The sequence below is a fragment of the Coregonus lavaretus genome (assembly GCF_964263955.1).
Source record: "Coregonus lavaretus genome assembly, chromosome: 31".
Lineage (NCBI taxonomy): Eukaryota > Metazoa > Chordata > Actinopteri > Salmoniformes > Salmonidae > Coregonus > Coregonus lavaretus.
In genome coordinates, this window is record NC_140018.1 from 35648344 (window position 1) to 35663669 (window position 15326).

The window sequence follows — 15326 nt, forward strand, 5'->3', positions numbered from 1 at the left end:
AGGCCGGTCCGGCCCGTTCCTGCTCCCCGCACCAAGCCTGTGGTGCGCGTCGTCAGCCCAGTCCGGCCCGTCCCTGCTCCCCGCACCAAGCCTGTGGTGCGCTTCATCAGCCCGGTTCGGCCCGTCCCTGCTCCCCGCACCAAGCCTGTGGTGCGCGTCGTCAGCCCGATCCGGCCCGTTCCTGCTCCCCGCACAGCCCATGCCTGGGTCACCGGTGCCTGGTCAGGTACCGGTTAGCTGCTCCACATCGGAGCCTGAGCGATCCGCTCCACCGATGTCCAGTCCAGATCCAGCCAGCAGGGCCAGACCGGACCAGGGGCGCTATGGGGGGTTTGTTGGAGGGTGGGGGTCAAGCCCGGAGCCGGAACCGCCTCCGAGGAGGAATGCCCACCCGGCCCTCCCCTGTTCGGTTTATGTATGGCGCGGTCGCAGTCTGCGCCTTTGGGGGGGGGGGGTACTGTCACGCCCTGGCTCTGGGACTCTGTTATGTTGAGCCAGGGTGTGTTGTTTCTATGTGTTTTGTGTGCTAGGTTGATTATCTAGTTCATTTGTTTCTATGTTGGCCGGTGTGGTTCTCAATCAGAGGCAACGTGAATCAGCTGTTGCTTGTTGTCTCTGATTGGGAACCATACTTAGGCAGCCTGTTTTCCACAGTGTGTTGTGGGATCTTGTTCCGTGTATGGTTAGTGTTTGTAACCAAGGACGTCACGTTATCGTTTTGTTGTTTTGTTCTCTAATAAATAAGTATGTTCACTCATCATGCTGCGCATTGGTCCACTTCCTCCAACGATCGTGACAAACAGCTAACACAGCTAGGGGAAGCAACAGAATTTGAGGACCAGCAAAAACAGGAAATGGAGAAAAACATACCTCATGAGGTATGGTCACAACATGATACAGATGTTGGATTGGTAAAATCAGCAAGTCCTGTGTTTGTCAAAATAAAGCCAGATGTTAAGCCCCATTGGAGGGCTCAATACCATATGAAACCTGAAGCAGTAGAGGGCATCAGTGCCACAATTGAGGGACTGATAAAAGCAGGAGTACTGATAGAAACGCAAAGTTGTTGTAACACACCTTTGTTGCCGGTCCTTAAAGCAGATGGGAAAAAGTGGAGGCTGGTACATGACTTAAGGGCCATAAATGACATAGTACAAGATTAGCCTGCTGATGTTCCAAACCCTCATACGCTACTCACCAATGTTCCCCCAGAAGCCAAGTACTTCAAAGTGATTGACCTATGTGGAGCATTTTTTTGTGTGCCCCTGGCAGAAGAGTGCAGACACTTGTTTGCATTTACCTACAAAGGTAAGCAATACACATATACTCGGACGCCACAGGTATTTAAGCATTCTCCTCATGTGTTCAATCAGGTGTTAAGAACTAATCTAGAAGATCTAATACTTGAAGGAACATTGATCCAGTATGTGGATGATCTGTTGATCTGCGCTGCCTCCTTAGCACAATGCCATGCTGATTCTATTAAGGTTTTAAAGCGACTGGCAGAAGGAGGACACAAGGTGTCAAAAACGAAACTTCAGTACTGCCAATCTCAAGTTGAATATCTAGGAAGAACAATTGCACATGGAACAAAGGCGATAGCAACAGTACAACTGGAAGGAATCTGCAAGGCACCACTCCCTCAAACAGTTGCTCAGATGATGATGTTCTTAGGGATGACTGGATTCAGCTCAGACTGGATAGAGGAGTATGTGATTAATACTGCTCCTCTGCGAGAAATCATGAAAGAAGCAGGACAACTAGACCTCAGAGCAAGCCTGGAATGGAACAGTGATGAATTGACTGCGTTTGAAACAATGAAGAAGGAAATGCAGTCAGCTCCGGCTCTAGCAGCCCCAGATTACACAAAACCATTCTTGTTGTATGTGGCAAACAGATGTGATACAGTGAGGGAAAAAAGTATTTGATCCCCTGCTGATTTTTTATGTTTGCCCACTGACAAAGAAATGATCAGTCTATAATTTTAATGGTAGGTTTATTTGAACAGTGAACGACAGAATAACAACAAAAAAATCCAGAAAAACGCATGTCAAAAATGTTATAAATTGATTTGCATTTTAATAAGGGAAATAATTATTATCAGAAATATTTCTGGCTCCCAGGTGTCTTTTATACAGGTAACGAGATGAGATTAGGAGCACACTCTTAAAGGGAGGGCTCCTAATCTCAGCTTTTACCTGTATAAAAGACACCTGTCCACAGAAGCAATCAATCAATCAGATTCCAAACTCTCCACCATGGCCAAGACCAAAGAGCTCTCCAAGGATGTCAGGGACAAGATTGTAGACCTACACAAGACTGGAATGGGCTACAAGACCATCGCCGAGCAGCTTGGTGAGAAGGTGACAACAGTTGGTGCGATTATTCGCAAATGGAAGAAACACAAAAGAACTGTCAATCTCCCTCGGCCTGGGGCTCCATGCAAGATCTCACCTCGTGGAGTTGCAATGATCATGAGAACTGTCACGGTGCTGTGTATAGGTGTGGTGTGGAATCAGGCGCAGGCAGCAGAGGGTAAGTCCAACAAGACTTTACTTAGCCCAAAAATAATCCACAACAGCTCGGAGGCAAAAGGACGCACACAGGCGTAATGCAAGCGCACACAAAGGTGCGTAAAACTCTCCTAAACACAAGGAGGTAACTACGGACAGTAGCGTACCGTGACAGGTAGCGCAACAACGACACAAACAATCACACACAACACAAACCTAACAACGAGGAAACTAAATAGGGTGCTCAACGAGACCTAACACAAAACAGGTGCGACTAACAGACAAAACCAAACAAACACGAAACATCAGGCGGTGGCAGCTAGAACTCCGGCCTCGGGGACGACCAGGGGGACGCGGAGCAGGGCGCGCAGGATGACCACGATGGAATTCGGTCATCAGGGACGAATCCAGAATGTCCCTCCTTGGCACCCAGCACCGCTCCTCCGGACCGTACCCCTCCCACTCCACGAGATATTGGAGACCCCCCATCCGGCGTCTCGAATCCAGGATGGTCCGAACCGTGTACGCCGGAGCCCCCTCGATGTCCAACGGGGGTGGAGGAGTCTCCTCAATCTCAAAGTCCTGGAGTGGACCAGCTACCACCGGCCTGATGAGAGACACATGGAACGAGGGGTTAATATTCTTGTAATCAATAGGTAGTTCTAACCTGTAACTCACCTCGTTCAATCTCCTCAGGACTTTAAAAGGCCCCACAAACTGCCGACCCAGCTTCCGGCAGGGCAGGCGGAGGGGCAGGTTTCTGGTTGAGAGCCAGACTCGATCTCCAGGTGCGTACACTGGCCCCTCACTGCGGTGTAGGTCGGCGCTCGTCTTCTGTCGACGTATGGCACGCTGCAGATGGACGTGTGCAGCGTCCCACGTCTCCTCCGAGCGCCGCACCCACTCATCCACAGCGGGGGCCTCGATCTGGCTCTCATGCCATGGTGCCAGAACCGGCTGGTACCCTAATACACACTGAAAAGGGGTTAGTTGGGTGGAGGAGTGGCGGAGAGAGTTCTGTGCCATCTCGGCCCAGGGCACATATCTCGCCCACTCCTCCGGCCGGCCCTGACAATATGACCTCAGAAACCTACCCACATCCTGGTTGACTCGTTCAACCTGCCCATTACTCTCCGGGTGGTAACCCGAGGTAAGGCTCACCGAGACCCCCAAACGTTCCATAAATGCTCTCCAGACTCTGGAGGTAAACTGGGGGCCTCGATCGGACACTATATCCTCGGGCACCCCGTAATGCCGGAAGACGTGAGTAAATAGAGCCTCAGCGGTCTGTAGGGCCGTAGGAAGACCCGGCAGGGGAAGGAGACGACAGGCCTTCGAGAACCGATCCACACCGACCAGGATGGTGGTATTCCCCTGGGAGGAGGGAAGATCGGTAACAAAATCCACCGAGAGGTGAGACCAGGGTCGTTGTGGAACGGGCAGGGGCTGTAATTTACCCCTGGGCAAGTGTCTGGGCGCCTTACACTGGGCACATACTGAGCAGGAGGAGACATAAACCCTCACATCCCTGGCTAACGTTGGCCACCAGTACTTCGTACTAAGGCAGTGCACCGTCCGGCCAATACCCGGATGTCCAGAGGAGGGGGACGTGTGAGCCCAATAAATCAGCCGATCCCGGACCTCGAGCGGGACGTACACCCGACCCACCGGACACTGGGGAGGACTAGGCTCGGTGCGTAACGCCCGCTCGATCTCCGCATCGACCTCCCACACCACCGGTGCCACCAGACAAGACTCCGGTAGTATGGGAATGGACTCCACGCACCTCTCCTCCGTGTCATACCGACGGGACAGAGCATCTGCCTTCCCGTTCTGGGACCCAGGGATGTAAGTGATCTTGAACACAAACCGGGCGAGAAACATAGTCCATCGAGCCTGGCGAGGATTCAGTCTCCTAGCTGCCCGAATGTACTCCAGGTTACGATGGTCGGTCAAAATGAGGAAAGGGTGCTGAGCCCCCTCAAGCCAATGCCTCCACACCTTTAGGGCCTGTACTACGGCTAACAGCTCCCTGTCCCCTACGTCATAATTCCGCTCCGCCGGACTGAGCTTCTTAGAATAAAAAGCACAGGGGCGGAGCTTAGGTGGTGTACCGGATCGTTGAGATAGAACTGCCCCGATACCGGCCTCAGACGCGTCCACCTCAACTTGGAAGGGTAAAGTGGGATCCGGGTGCGCCAACACCGGGGCCGAGGTAAACAGGTCCTTCAGTCTCCCAAAGGCCCTGTCCGCCTCAGCTGACCACTGCAAGCGCACCGGACCCCCCTTCAGAAGAGACATTATGGGAGCTGCCACCTGTCCAAAACCCCGGATAAACCTCCGGTAGTAATTCGCAAAACCCAAGAACCGCTGCACCTCTTTAACCGTAGTTGGGGTTTGCCAATTACGCACGGCGGACACTCGGTCCACCTCCATTCTCACACCCGACGCAGACAACTGGTAACCCAAAAAGGAAACTGACTCCTGGAAGAACAGACATTTCTCAGCTTTGACATACAGGTCATGCTCCAACAGTCTCCTCAATACCCTGAGCACCAGGGCTACATGCTCGGCCCGAGTAGCACTGTACACAAGAATATCATCTATGTACACCACTACTCCCTGCGCCTGCATGTCCCGGAAAAGTTCATCTACAAACGATTGGAAGACTGATGGAGCATTCATTAACCCGTATGGCATGACGAGATACTCGTAATGGCCGGATGTAGTACTAAATGCTGTCTTCCACTCATCGCCCTCCCTAATGCGCACCAAGTTATATGCGCTCCTGAGATCCAATTTTGTGAAGAACTTTGCCCCGTGTAAGGACTCCGTCATGGTCCCAATCAGAGGAAGTGGATAGCTGTACTTCACCGTCACCTGATTGAGACCGCGGTAATCAATGCACGGACGCAAACCTCCATCCTTTTTCTTCACAAAAAAGAAGCTCGAGGACGCGGGAGAAGTGGAGGCCCGTATGTATCCCTGTCCCAGAGACTCGGCAATGTAAGTCTCCATTGCCTTTTTCTCCTCCTGGGACAAAGGATACACATGGCTCCGCGGAAGCGCTGCTCCTGTCTGGAGGTCTATCGCACAATCCCCTTGTCTATGAGGTGGCAACTGTGCCGCTCTGGTCTTACTGAACACGAGCGCCAAATCCTCATACTCAGGAGGAATGTGCAGTGCTGGCATCTGGTTCGGACTCTCCACCGAGGTCGCCCCTACGGAAACACCCAGACATAACCCCTCACACTGAGCAGACCACCCTTTAAGAGCTTTCTCTCACCACGAAATAGTAGGATCATGGGTCATCAACCAGGGAAGCCCCAGTACCACTGGATACGCAGGAGAGTCGATCAGATAGAGTTGAATCGTCTCCTCATGACCCCCCTGCGTCCTCATCCTAAGTGGCGCTGTGACCTCCCCAATCAACCCAGATCCTAACGGACGACTATCTAGGGCATGTACAGGAAAGGGTTTGTCGACTGGAAGGAGGGGAATCCCTAACTTAATACAGAATCTCCGGTCTACAAAATTCCCAGCTGCGCCTGAATCGACTAGCGCCTTATGCTGGGACCGAGGTGCAACCTGTGGGAAACAAACAGGTAAGGTAATGTGCACGACAGAAAGCTCTGGGTAAGTAGGGCGCCTACTCACCTGGGTGGACTCCCCACTGTACGACCGGCTCTCTCCCTCACCAGGGGACCCTCCCCAGCACCTAGCCGCGGTGTGCCCTCCGCGCCCACACTTGGTGCAGGAGACTGCCCCCCTCGGGCTCCTACCTCCCCTCCCTCTAGCGCCAGCACCTCCAAGCTCCATCGGACACTGCTCGGAGGCGCTGGAGGGTGGAATGGGAGGCCCCCACCTGGGACGTCCGCGGGTCGCCAGCAGGTTGTCCAGTCTGATGGCCATGTCCACCAGCTGGTCAAATGTTAGTGTACTGTCCCTGCAGGCTAACTCCCTGCGGACGTCCTCCCGAAGGCTACATCGGAAGTGGTCTATGAGGGCCCTCTCATTCCACCCCGCATCAGCCGCTAGAGTCCGAAACCCCAGTGCGAACGCCTGAGCGCTCCTCATCCCCTGTCGGAGGTGGAATAGCCGTTCCCCCGCCGCTCTCCCCTCTGGTGGATGGTCGAAAACCGCACGGAAGCGACGGGAGAACTCCGCATACGTGACGGTGGCGGCGTCTATTCCCCTCCACTCAGCGTTGGCCCACTCCAACGCCTTGCCGGTGAGACAGGAGATGAGGGCGGACACGCTCTCGTATCCCGAGGGCGCCGGGTGTATGGTGGCAATGTAGAGCTCCACTTGTAGAAGGAACCCCTGACACCCGGCAGCGGTGCCGTCGTACGCCCTCGGGAGCGAGAGCCGAATCCCACTGGGTTCCGGTCGATGGACGGCCTGGTTGTCCGGTGGTGAAGGTGATGGTGCGATAGGTGGGGCTATGGGAACCCCGCTGGTCTCCCATCGACGGAGGGTGTCCATGACGCCCTCCAAGGCGTGCCCGATCCGGTTGATCCGGTGCTCGTGTCCAAGGAGACGCTCCTCCATGGGGTCGACGGGTGCTCCTGCTGATTCCATCGGAAGGTGTGTGATTCTGTCACGGTGCTGTGTATAGGTGTGGTGTGGAATCAGGCGCAGGCAGCAGAGGGTAAGTCCAACAAGACTTTACTTAGCCCAAAAATAATCCACAACAGCTCGGAGGCAAAAGGACGCACACAGGCGTAATGCAAGCGCACACAAAGGTGCGTAAAACTCTCCTAAACACAAGGAGGTAACTACGGACAGTAGCGTACCGTGACAGGTAGCGCAACAACGACACGAACAATCACACACAACACAAACCTAACAACGAGGAAACTAAATAGGGTGCTCAACGAGACCTAACACAAAACAGGTGCGACTAACAGACAAAACCAAACAAACACGAAACATCGAGCGGTGGCAGCTAGAACTCCGGAGACGACGACCGGCGAAACCTGCCCGAACAAGGAGGAGGAGCCGCCTCGGCCGAAACCGTGACAAGAACGGTGAGGAATCAGCCCAGAACTACACAGGAGGATCTTGTCAATGATCTCAACGCAGCTGGGACCATAGTCAACAAGAAAACAATTGGTAACACACTACGCCGTGAAGGACTGAAATCCTGCAGCGCCCGCAAGGTCCCCCTGCTCAAGAAAGCACATATACAGGGCCGTCTGAAGTTTGCTAATGAACATCTGAATGATTCAGAGGAGAACTGGGTGAAAGTGTTGTGGTCAGATGAGACCAAAATCGAGCTCTATGGCATCAACTCAACTCGCCGTGTTTGGAGAAGGAGGAATGCTGCCTATGACCCCAAGAACACCATCCCCACCGTCAAACATGGAGGTCGAAACATTATGCTTTGGGGGTGTTTTTCTGCTAAGGGGACAGGACAACTTCACCGCATCAAAGGGACGATGGACGGGGCCATGTACCGTCAAATCTTGGGTGAGAACCTCCTTCCTTCAGCCAGGGCATTGAAAATGTTGTCGTGGATGGGTATTCCAGCATGACAATGACCCAAAAACACGGCCAAGGCAACAAAGGAGTGGCTCAAGAAGAAACACATTAAGGTCCTGGAGTGGCCTAACCAGTCTCCAGACCTTAATCCCATAGAAAATCTGTGGAGGGAGCTGAAGGTTCGAGTTGCCAAACGTCAGCCTCGAAACCTTAATGACTTGGAGAAGATCTGCAAAGAGGAGTGGGACAAAATCCCTCCTGAGATGTGTGCAAACCTGGTGGCCAACTACAAGAAACGTCTGACCTCTGTGATTGCCAACAAGGGTTTTGCCACCAAGTACTAAGTCCTGGTTTGCAGAGGGGTCAAATACTTATTTCCCTCATTAAAATGCAAATCAATTTATAACATTTTTGACATGCGTTTTTATGGATTTTTTTGTTGTTATTCTGTCTCTCACTGTTCAAATAAACCTACCATTAAAATTATAGACTGATCATGTCTTTGTCAGTGGGCAAACGTACAAAATCAGCAGGGGATCAAATACTTTTTCCCCTCACTGTAGGTATGCAACAGCGGTACTTATGCAAGAGATGTAGTGGAAGACGAAAACAACCTATTGCGTATTATAGTTCTAAACTAGATTCTGTTGCCCAGGGATATCCACCCTGTTATCAAGGTCTAGCTGCATTACAATATGCATATGACAAAGCGTCCACAATTACTATGGGATACCCAGTAACAATACATACACACCATAAAATAGTGGAACTAATAGAACAAGGGAAGTTTGTCCTTACCAATGCTAGAACTTTATAATACATGACTCTATTGACCTATCCAGATGTTTCCATTAAACGATGCAGTACAGTAAACCCAGCTGAAAGAATCCCCTTGGAGGTTGAGGGGCAAGCACATGACTGTGTAGCAGATTCATTGACATTTACTCGACTAAGGCCAGACTTAGAGTCAACCCCATTGTCGAGCTTGGGGAAAGAGTGCATAGAATAGTATTTTGTTGATGGATCCTGTTATAAAGATCATGTGGCAAATCATGCAGGTTATGCAGTAGTGCAAAAACAAGGAGAAGATTTCAAAGAGGTGATAGCAGAATACTGTCCACAGCCATGCTCAGCCCAGTTGGCTGAACTAAAAGCATTCACTGCAGCTTGCATCCTAGAGAAACGAAAAACTGTTAATATCTATACTGATTCAGCATATGCACATGGGGTGTGTCATTTATTTGGGGCAGTCTGGAAGCAGCGAGGGTTCAAGAAAAGCGATGGTACACCCATACAACACCACGAGCAGATTGTGGAATTAATGATGGCGTTAATGTATCCCACTAAATTGGCGATAGTGAAATGTCAGGCGCATAGGAAAGGAAATTGATTTATAACCAAAGGAAACAATGCAGCTGATGAAGCTGCAAGGAAGGCATCTAGATGCACCGTCCCAGTGTTAACAGCACCAATGGTCATTATTGAATCCATACCACAGCCAGATGATATAATAAGGATGCAGGAAAGAGCAGGACCTTATGAACAGACTATGTGGCACCAAAGAGGGGCCACCAAAGATGTGAAGGGATTATGGAGGTCTCATGAAGGAACCATAGTAGCACCCATTGTGTTGCTCAATTTATTGATAACTGATGCGCATGGTTTTGACCATTGCGCAAGGGGGGAGATAGTAAGGAAAATTAAAAAACAAGGATACTGGTCTCCATACCAACAGGCAACAATAGATGAGGCATTAGCAAGATGTGAGGTGTGTGCACAAAACAATGTAAGGAAAGGAATAACAACGCCTATAGGGCACATACCAGTTCCTGAAGGACCATTTTGACATTTAGTCATGGACTATGTAGATATGATAAAAAAAGGTGAATGGCAAAAGGTACATGCTAGTGATCATAGATAGATTCAGTAGATGGGTAGAAGCGGTACCCTCAGCAGATCTAGGATCAGCATTTATTCAGAAAACAGTGAAGCAAGTATTACAGCAGCTAAGGATTAAGCAAAGACTAGGGTGTGTGTATCGGCCGCAATCTCAGGGGAAAAAAAAAAAAAACAAAAAAAATGGTTGAGAGAATTAATGGTACCATCAAGGCTAAACTGAATAAAATCTGTGCCAGTGCAAAGCTCAATTGGGTGGATGCACTACCACTAGCGTTGATGAGTTATCGCATGCAAACTAACAGAAATACGCATCTAACCCGTCATGAAATGCTTACGGGTCGACCCATGCCAGTGCCAGGTCTAAGAGGGCCCTACAAAGGACCCTCATTGGAACAATTAGAGATGGAACTTAAAGCATATGTAAGACAACTAACTGCTATACATAAAGTGATCTATCTCCAGGAAAAAGGGCGAGAACCGGAACCTGGACCAGAGGAGCCAGGGCCGGTGATTCCAGGAGATCGAGTCTACATCCGAGTGTTTTGCAGGAAGTGGAACGAGCCCAGGAGAGAAGGACCATACACAGTGATCCGAGCGACGCCCACAGCAGTACAGGTGGAAGGAAGTACGACGTGGTACCATCTAAACCACTGCACCAGGGTCCCGAAGAGAACCGGTCTGCCGTCGGCGAGCCGTGGGGAAGCGGAGGATGTCGAGGCACCAGATGGAGTCCAAGAAGAAGAAGCAAGCACGAGTCCAAGTGCCAACGTCGAAGGACAACAGGCACTCCCTCCTGAAAATCCGGAGAGTAGGGAGGTGGGGCCTGATGATGTGGGGAATACTGCTGATAGGATACCTGCCATGGCAGATCCCCCAAACACAAGCAGAGACCCAGGGAATGGAGGGACAACAGGAGAAGGAGGAGGAAGCGATCTTTCTACCATTGAAGGAAGAGACTCCTCTGCTGTTGAGGAAAGGGATTTTCCCACAATTGACTTCTCTGCCCTCACATGATCTCCGACAATTTAAGAACTGTGGAACGGTAATAGCAGTTAACCTAGGAGAGATGGTGGTGAGTCTGCCTACAACTATACAATATTCTAGAGATAGTCTTACTGAGCCAGGAAGAATTGTTGTTGTGAATAAAGAACAAGTATCGTACACAGGATGGCCTAGATTGGGGAAATGTCAGATTGAAGGATATGCAATGTTTAGAATAAAATGCCTAAAAAATCATTGTGTAGAAGTTGAGATAAAAGGGAATGGACATGAACAAATAATGGATATAAAACAAGCCAAACATCTCATGATTTCATCAGTACTTAAGAAATTGGTTCCTGAAGCTAAAATAAGAAATAGAATAAAAAAGCATGTACCTTTGGAAATAGCTCGAAACAGCAATCTGGGATGAATATGGTTGCCAAATAGAAGTTAACAAAGGAGACATTAGTTGGGAAATTACCTTTAAGGAATTGACTCAAGATAATAATGCAAAGTACATATTGGAAATAGTTAGCGTTAAAGGGTTAGAAGGGAATAGTATAACAACAATAGACATTGATCCTATTTCCAAACACCAATCTAGACAGGAAGAAGAACCTGAAATATTTAATGTAACTATGACCACTACCCAAGGACCACTAAGTACTATAGCAGTTGAACCAACAAAGACAGGATTAGAAAAAATAGGAACAACTGGGTTTTTTCAAAATGTATGGGATTCTTTAACTAATTGGGGAAGTCAGGAAAATAGACAATCTACTTCAGCCCCAACAGTAATACCGAAAGTAATGAAAGCATCAACAAAAATAGAAAGGCTATGGGAGGGAGCCATGCAAAATTATTGGTACAAATGGGCACAATATTCAGCTAAAATAATTAATAGAAAAACAAATTGTTTAGTATGTGCTCCTTCTCCGTTAAAAGAATTGATAGTAATACCAAATCCACACAGTTACAAGGACTGTGCTAACTTTAAACGAAGCTACTGTCATCTTAAAAGAGGAGAAAGGCCCTACTGTCCTGCAGAATGTTTATCATTTTTGGGAAATCCCTATCATTACAGATTCTATAATCAAGTAGGATGGGGAGAGTGGTGTAAAAAATTAGATATCAGAAGCCCAGAAAAATGGAAGCACCAGAAAAATACTGTATAGACTATAATCAAAATTATGAATGCTACAATAAAACGGATGGGGAGCACGATTTGTGAAAATTTAAGGGAAAGTGTGAGACCACATGGCACCTAAATAAAGATATGTCCTGGAATGCAGATACCCCCCACAGAGCAGTGTATCAGGCAGCAGGATCAAGAACTGGGGTAATAGCTACAAATGGAGGGCCGGGTGACCCTGGGGAATGTGAGAAGCAAACACTGGCAATGCCATTGATTTTTCCTTATGAGGATCAATCGGTGGCAGTGGCAGATTTATTTTGGGTATGTGGAGAACAAAAGATTAGAGCTACTTTGCCTAAAGGATGGAAGGGAGTATGTGCTAGAGTACAAATGCTTCAGGAGGTGGTTATATCAGAGTGGGAGGTAGACAAAACAACAAATAGGGATGCACAGAATAATAATAAAAGGGTAAAAAGATCATATGAACATGACCCCAATGTATATTTAGATGCAATAGGTCAACCCAGAGGAATTCCAAATAAATATAAGACAAGAGATTAAATTAAAGCAGGATTTGAATCAATATTTGTCTGGATTTCAACCAACAAAAACCTAGAATGGATCAATTATATTTATTATAATCAACAAAGGTTTATTAATTACACAGGTCCTCTGTAGCTCAGCTGGTAGAGCACGGCGCTTGTAACGCCAAAGTAGTGGGTTCGATCCCCGGGACCACCCATACACAAAAAAAATAAAATAAATGTATGCACGCATGACTGTAAGTCGCTTTGGATAAAAGCGTCTGCTAAATGGCACATTATTATTATTACACAGAATCTGCATTATCAGCTCTAGGAGAGCAAGTACAGGCTACCAGTAGAATGGCATGGCAGAATAGGCAGGCTCTAAACTGGCTATTAGCGGAAAAAGGTGGAGTTTGTGTTATGTTTGGAGATTAATGTTGTACTTTTATCCCCAATAATACTGCCCCGGATGGTTCTTTCACTGAAGCAATGACTAAGCTCAAAGGACTACGAAAAGAGGTTAAGGACAATGCTGGGTATGATGCTCATGTTTGGGACTGGATGGACTTAACTTTGGGAAAATGGGGTGCAATGTTTACAAAAATGGCAATAATGATAGGAATATCACTTGTAGTGATGGGACTAGTGTTTTGTTGTATACTACCTCTGTTAAAATCACTTTTGATTCAAACCACAGTAAAACAAATGACTGTACAGACAATTGTTACTAGTTCAGCCAAAGAAATACACCCAGTTCAGGGAGCTCCAGGACAGTATGTTAATGAATATGCGAAACCTTGTAATGTTAAAGGAGGACCAATGGACTGTCCATTTGGGAATCCTGAATGTTTGTATGAAGTTGTTCCTGGGGGTGGATGGGCCTGCCATGGTTACAAAGCCCAACAGAAAAACTTGGAGGTTAATATAGAGGAAAACCTTGCAGACTTGTATCCAATACCTGACTGGGCTCTGGGTCCTCATCGTGATGGGTCAAACAATGAGGAAGATATATTGGTTTAAATATATGCATATAAAAAGTAACCACATAGGTCAAGGCTAAGAATAAGAAAATGCACAGGCTTACATTCATTTTAAAGTAAATCTTTGTCATTATTGGGACTTTGGAAGTCCCAAAGGGGGGATTATATGGTAATATTTTATGTATCATTAAGGCAAATGTTGGGAAATGTCAAAAGTAAAATATAGTAAATATGATTGACATTCTATAATCCAGATGCATGTTTAAATAAGGAATATAGCCAATACAGTGTGTAACCATGTTTTAATGTATGTAAGTGTATTATTTTTAAGAAAGGGTCTGCCACCAATATAACGAGATAAGGGAAAGAGGCCTCATATGGAAAAGCGCCCATGGCCTTTTTGGAGTAAACCACATGTGGACGTTAAAAGATAAGGGTACTAAAGTGGCACTAAAATAAGTTAATCATTTGCCCTAAGGGGAGTAATTGTATATGCTATGTAAACATGATTATGCATTTGTATGTGTATAAAAGGAGATCTTTGAGTCAAGGAGAGGCAGTTGTTCCATGGAGCAAGCTCGGCTTTGTTATGCAAATAATAAAGTCAAATTTTTGGATTCACAAGCTAAGGTTGCTTGAGATATATTTTTGAGTTGACTACTTTTTAGTCAAATATTTCTACGACACACTCCAAAATTTTGCCTTAATACAGTTGAATGGCAGATGCCTTTATCTAGCTTCTGATGGCCTAGCCAATAGCTGATTAAGATAGCTAGATTTATCTTCCCAGAGACCAGCAAAGAAAAATCCTGATTGGATCTTTTTTTCTCTTTGTAGAGTGGCTCTATTTTCCCTCACCATGCATCTTTTCACTATTTTGAATGTCTAAAGAAAATTACAATCATGGTCTTGAATTGGACTCGCATTTCTCCGGTCTTGGTCTTGAATCGGTCTCGCTTTAGGTGGTCTCGAACACAACACTGTATCATGGTTAAAACAAGTTTGGTTCCAAATGGAGGAAGTCTCTACCTTTGGATACTACCAACATCAAAAAAATACGACAGTTTACTATAAAATTCTATTGTACAGTTTACAACAGGGTGGCAGGTAGCTTAGTGGGTAAGAGCGTTGTGCCAGTAACCGAAAGGTCGCTGGTTCTAATCCCCGGGCCGACTAGGTGAAAAATCTGTCGATGTGCCCTTAAGCAAGGCACTTAACCCTAAATGCTCCTGTAAGTCGCTCTGGATAAGAGCGTCTGCTAAATGACTAAAATGTAAAATGTAAATATACTGCATAATACTATACTATGCACTGTAGTATTCTGTGATCATGTGTAGTACTTACTATAGAATGTTGTAGTATACTGTAGAATACTATAGTAAATACTACAGTCTTATCTGCAAAAACACTACACTTTTGTTAAACTATAGTAAATATTACAGACCCCAGTCCTACCTACCTATAGTTTATGGAAAATGAGCTCTTTTAGTATTTCTCAAGGAGGTTTCCTGAAGGAGAATGCCTCCACTTCTATGTCAAAGATAGTAAAAACTATAGTAAATACTACTGTAATGTCTGCAAAAACACTACAGTAAATACTACAGTATAGTACTGTCCGCAAAAACACCATAGTTATCACGTTTCAGGAGAAGACCCAGATGTAGACAGTGTCGAAGTAACAAATGTTTATTACAAAAAGAGGGGGCAGGCAAACGACAGGTCAAGGGCAGGCAGAGGTCAGTAATCCAGATCTGAGTCCAAAAGGTACATAACGGCAGGCAGTCTCAGGGTCAGGGCAGGCAGAGGT

At 47.3% G+C, this 15326-nt stretch overlaps 1 long non-coding RNA gene across 1 annotated transcript; it reads left to right on the top strand.

Annotated features, from left to right (window-relative positions):
- Positions 1-10122: 10122 nt before the first annotated feature.
- On the top strand, positions 10123-14148 carry LOC311106886. Its single transcript, XR_014610360.1, has 2 exons — positions 10123-12679; positions 12850-14148. It is a non-coding gene; the product is annotated as an uncharacterized lncRNA (long non-coding RNA).
- The last annotated feature ends 1178 nt before the right edge of the window (positions 14149-15326 follow it).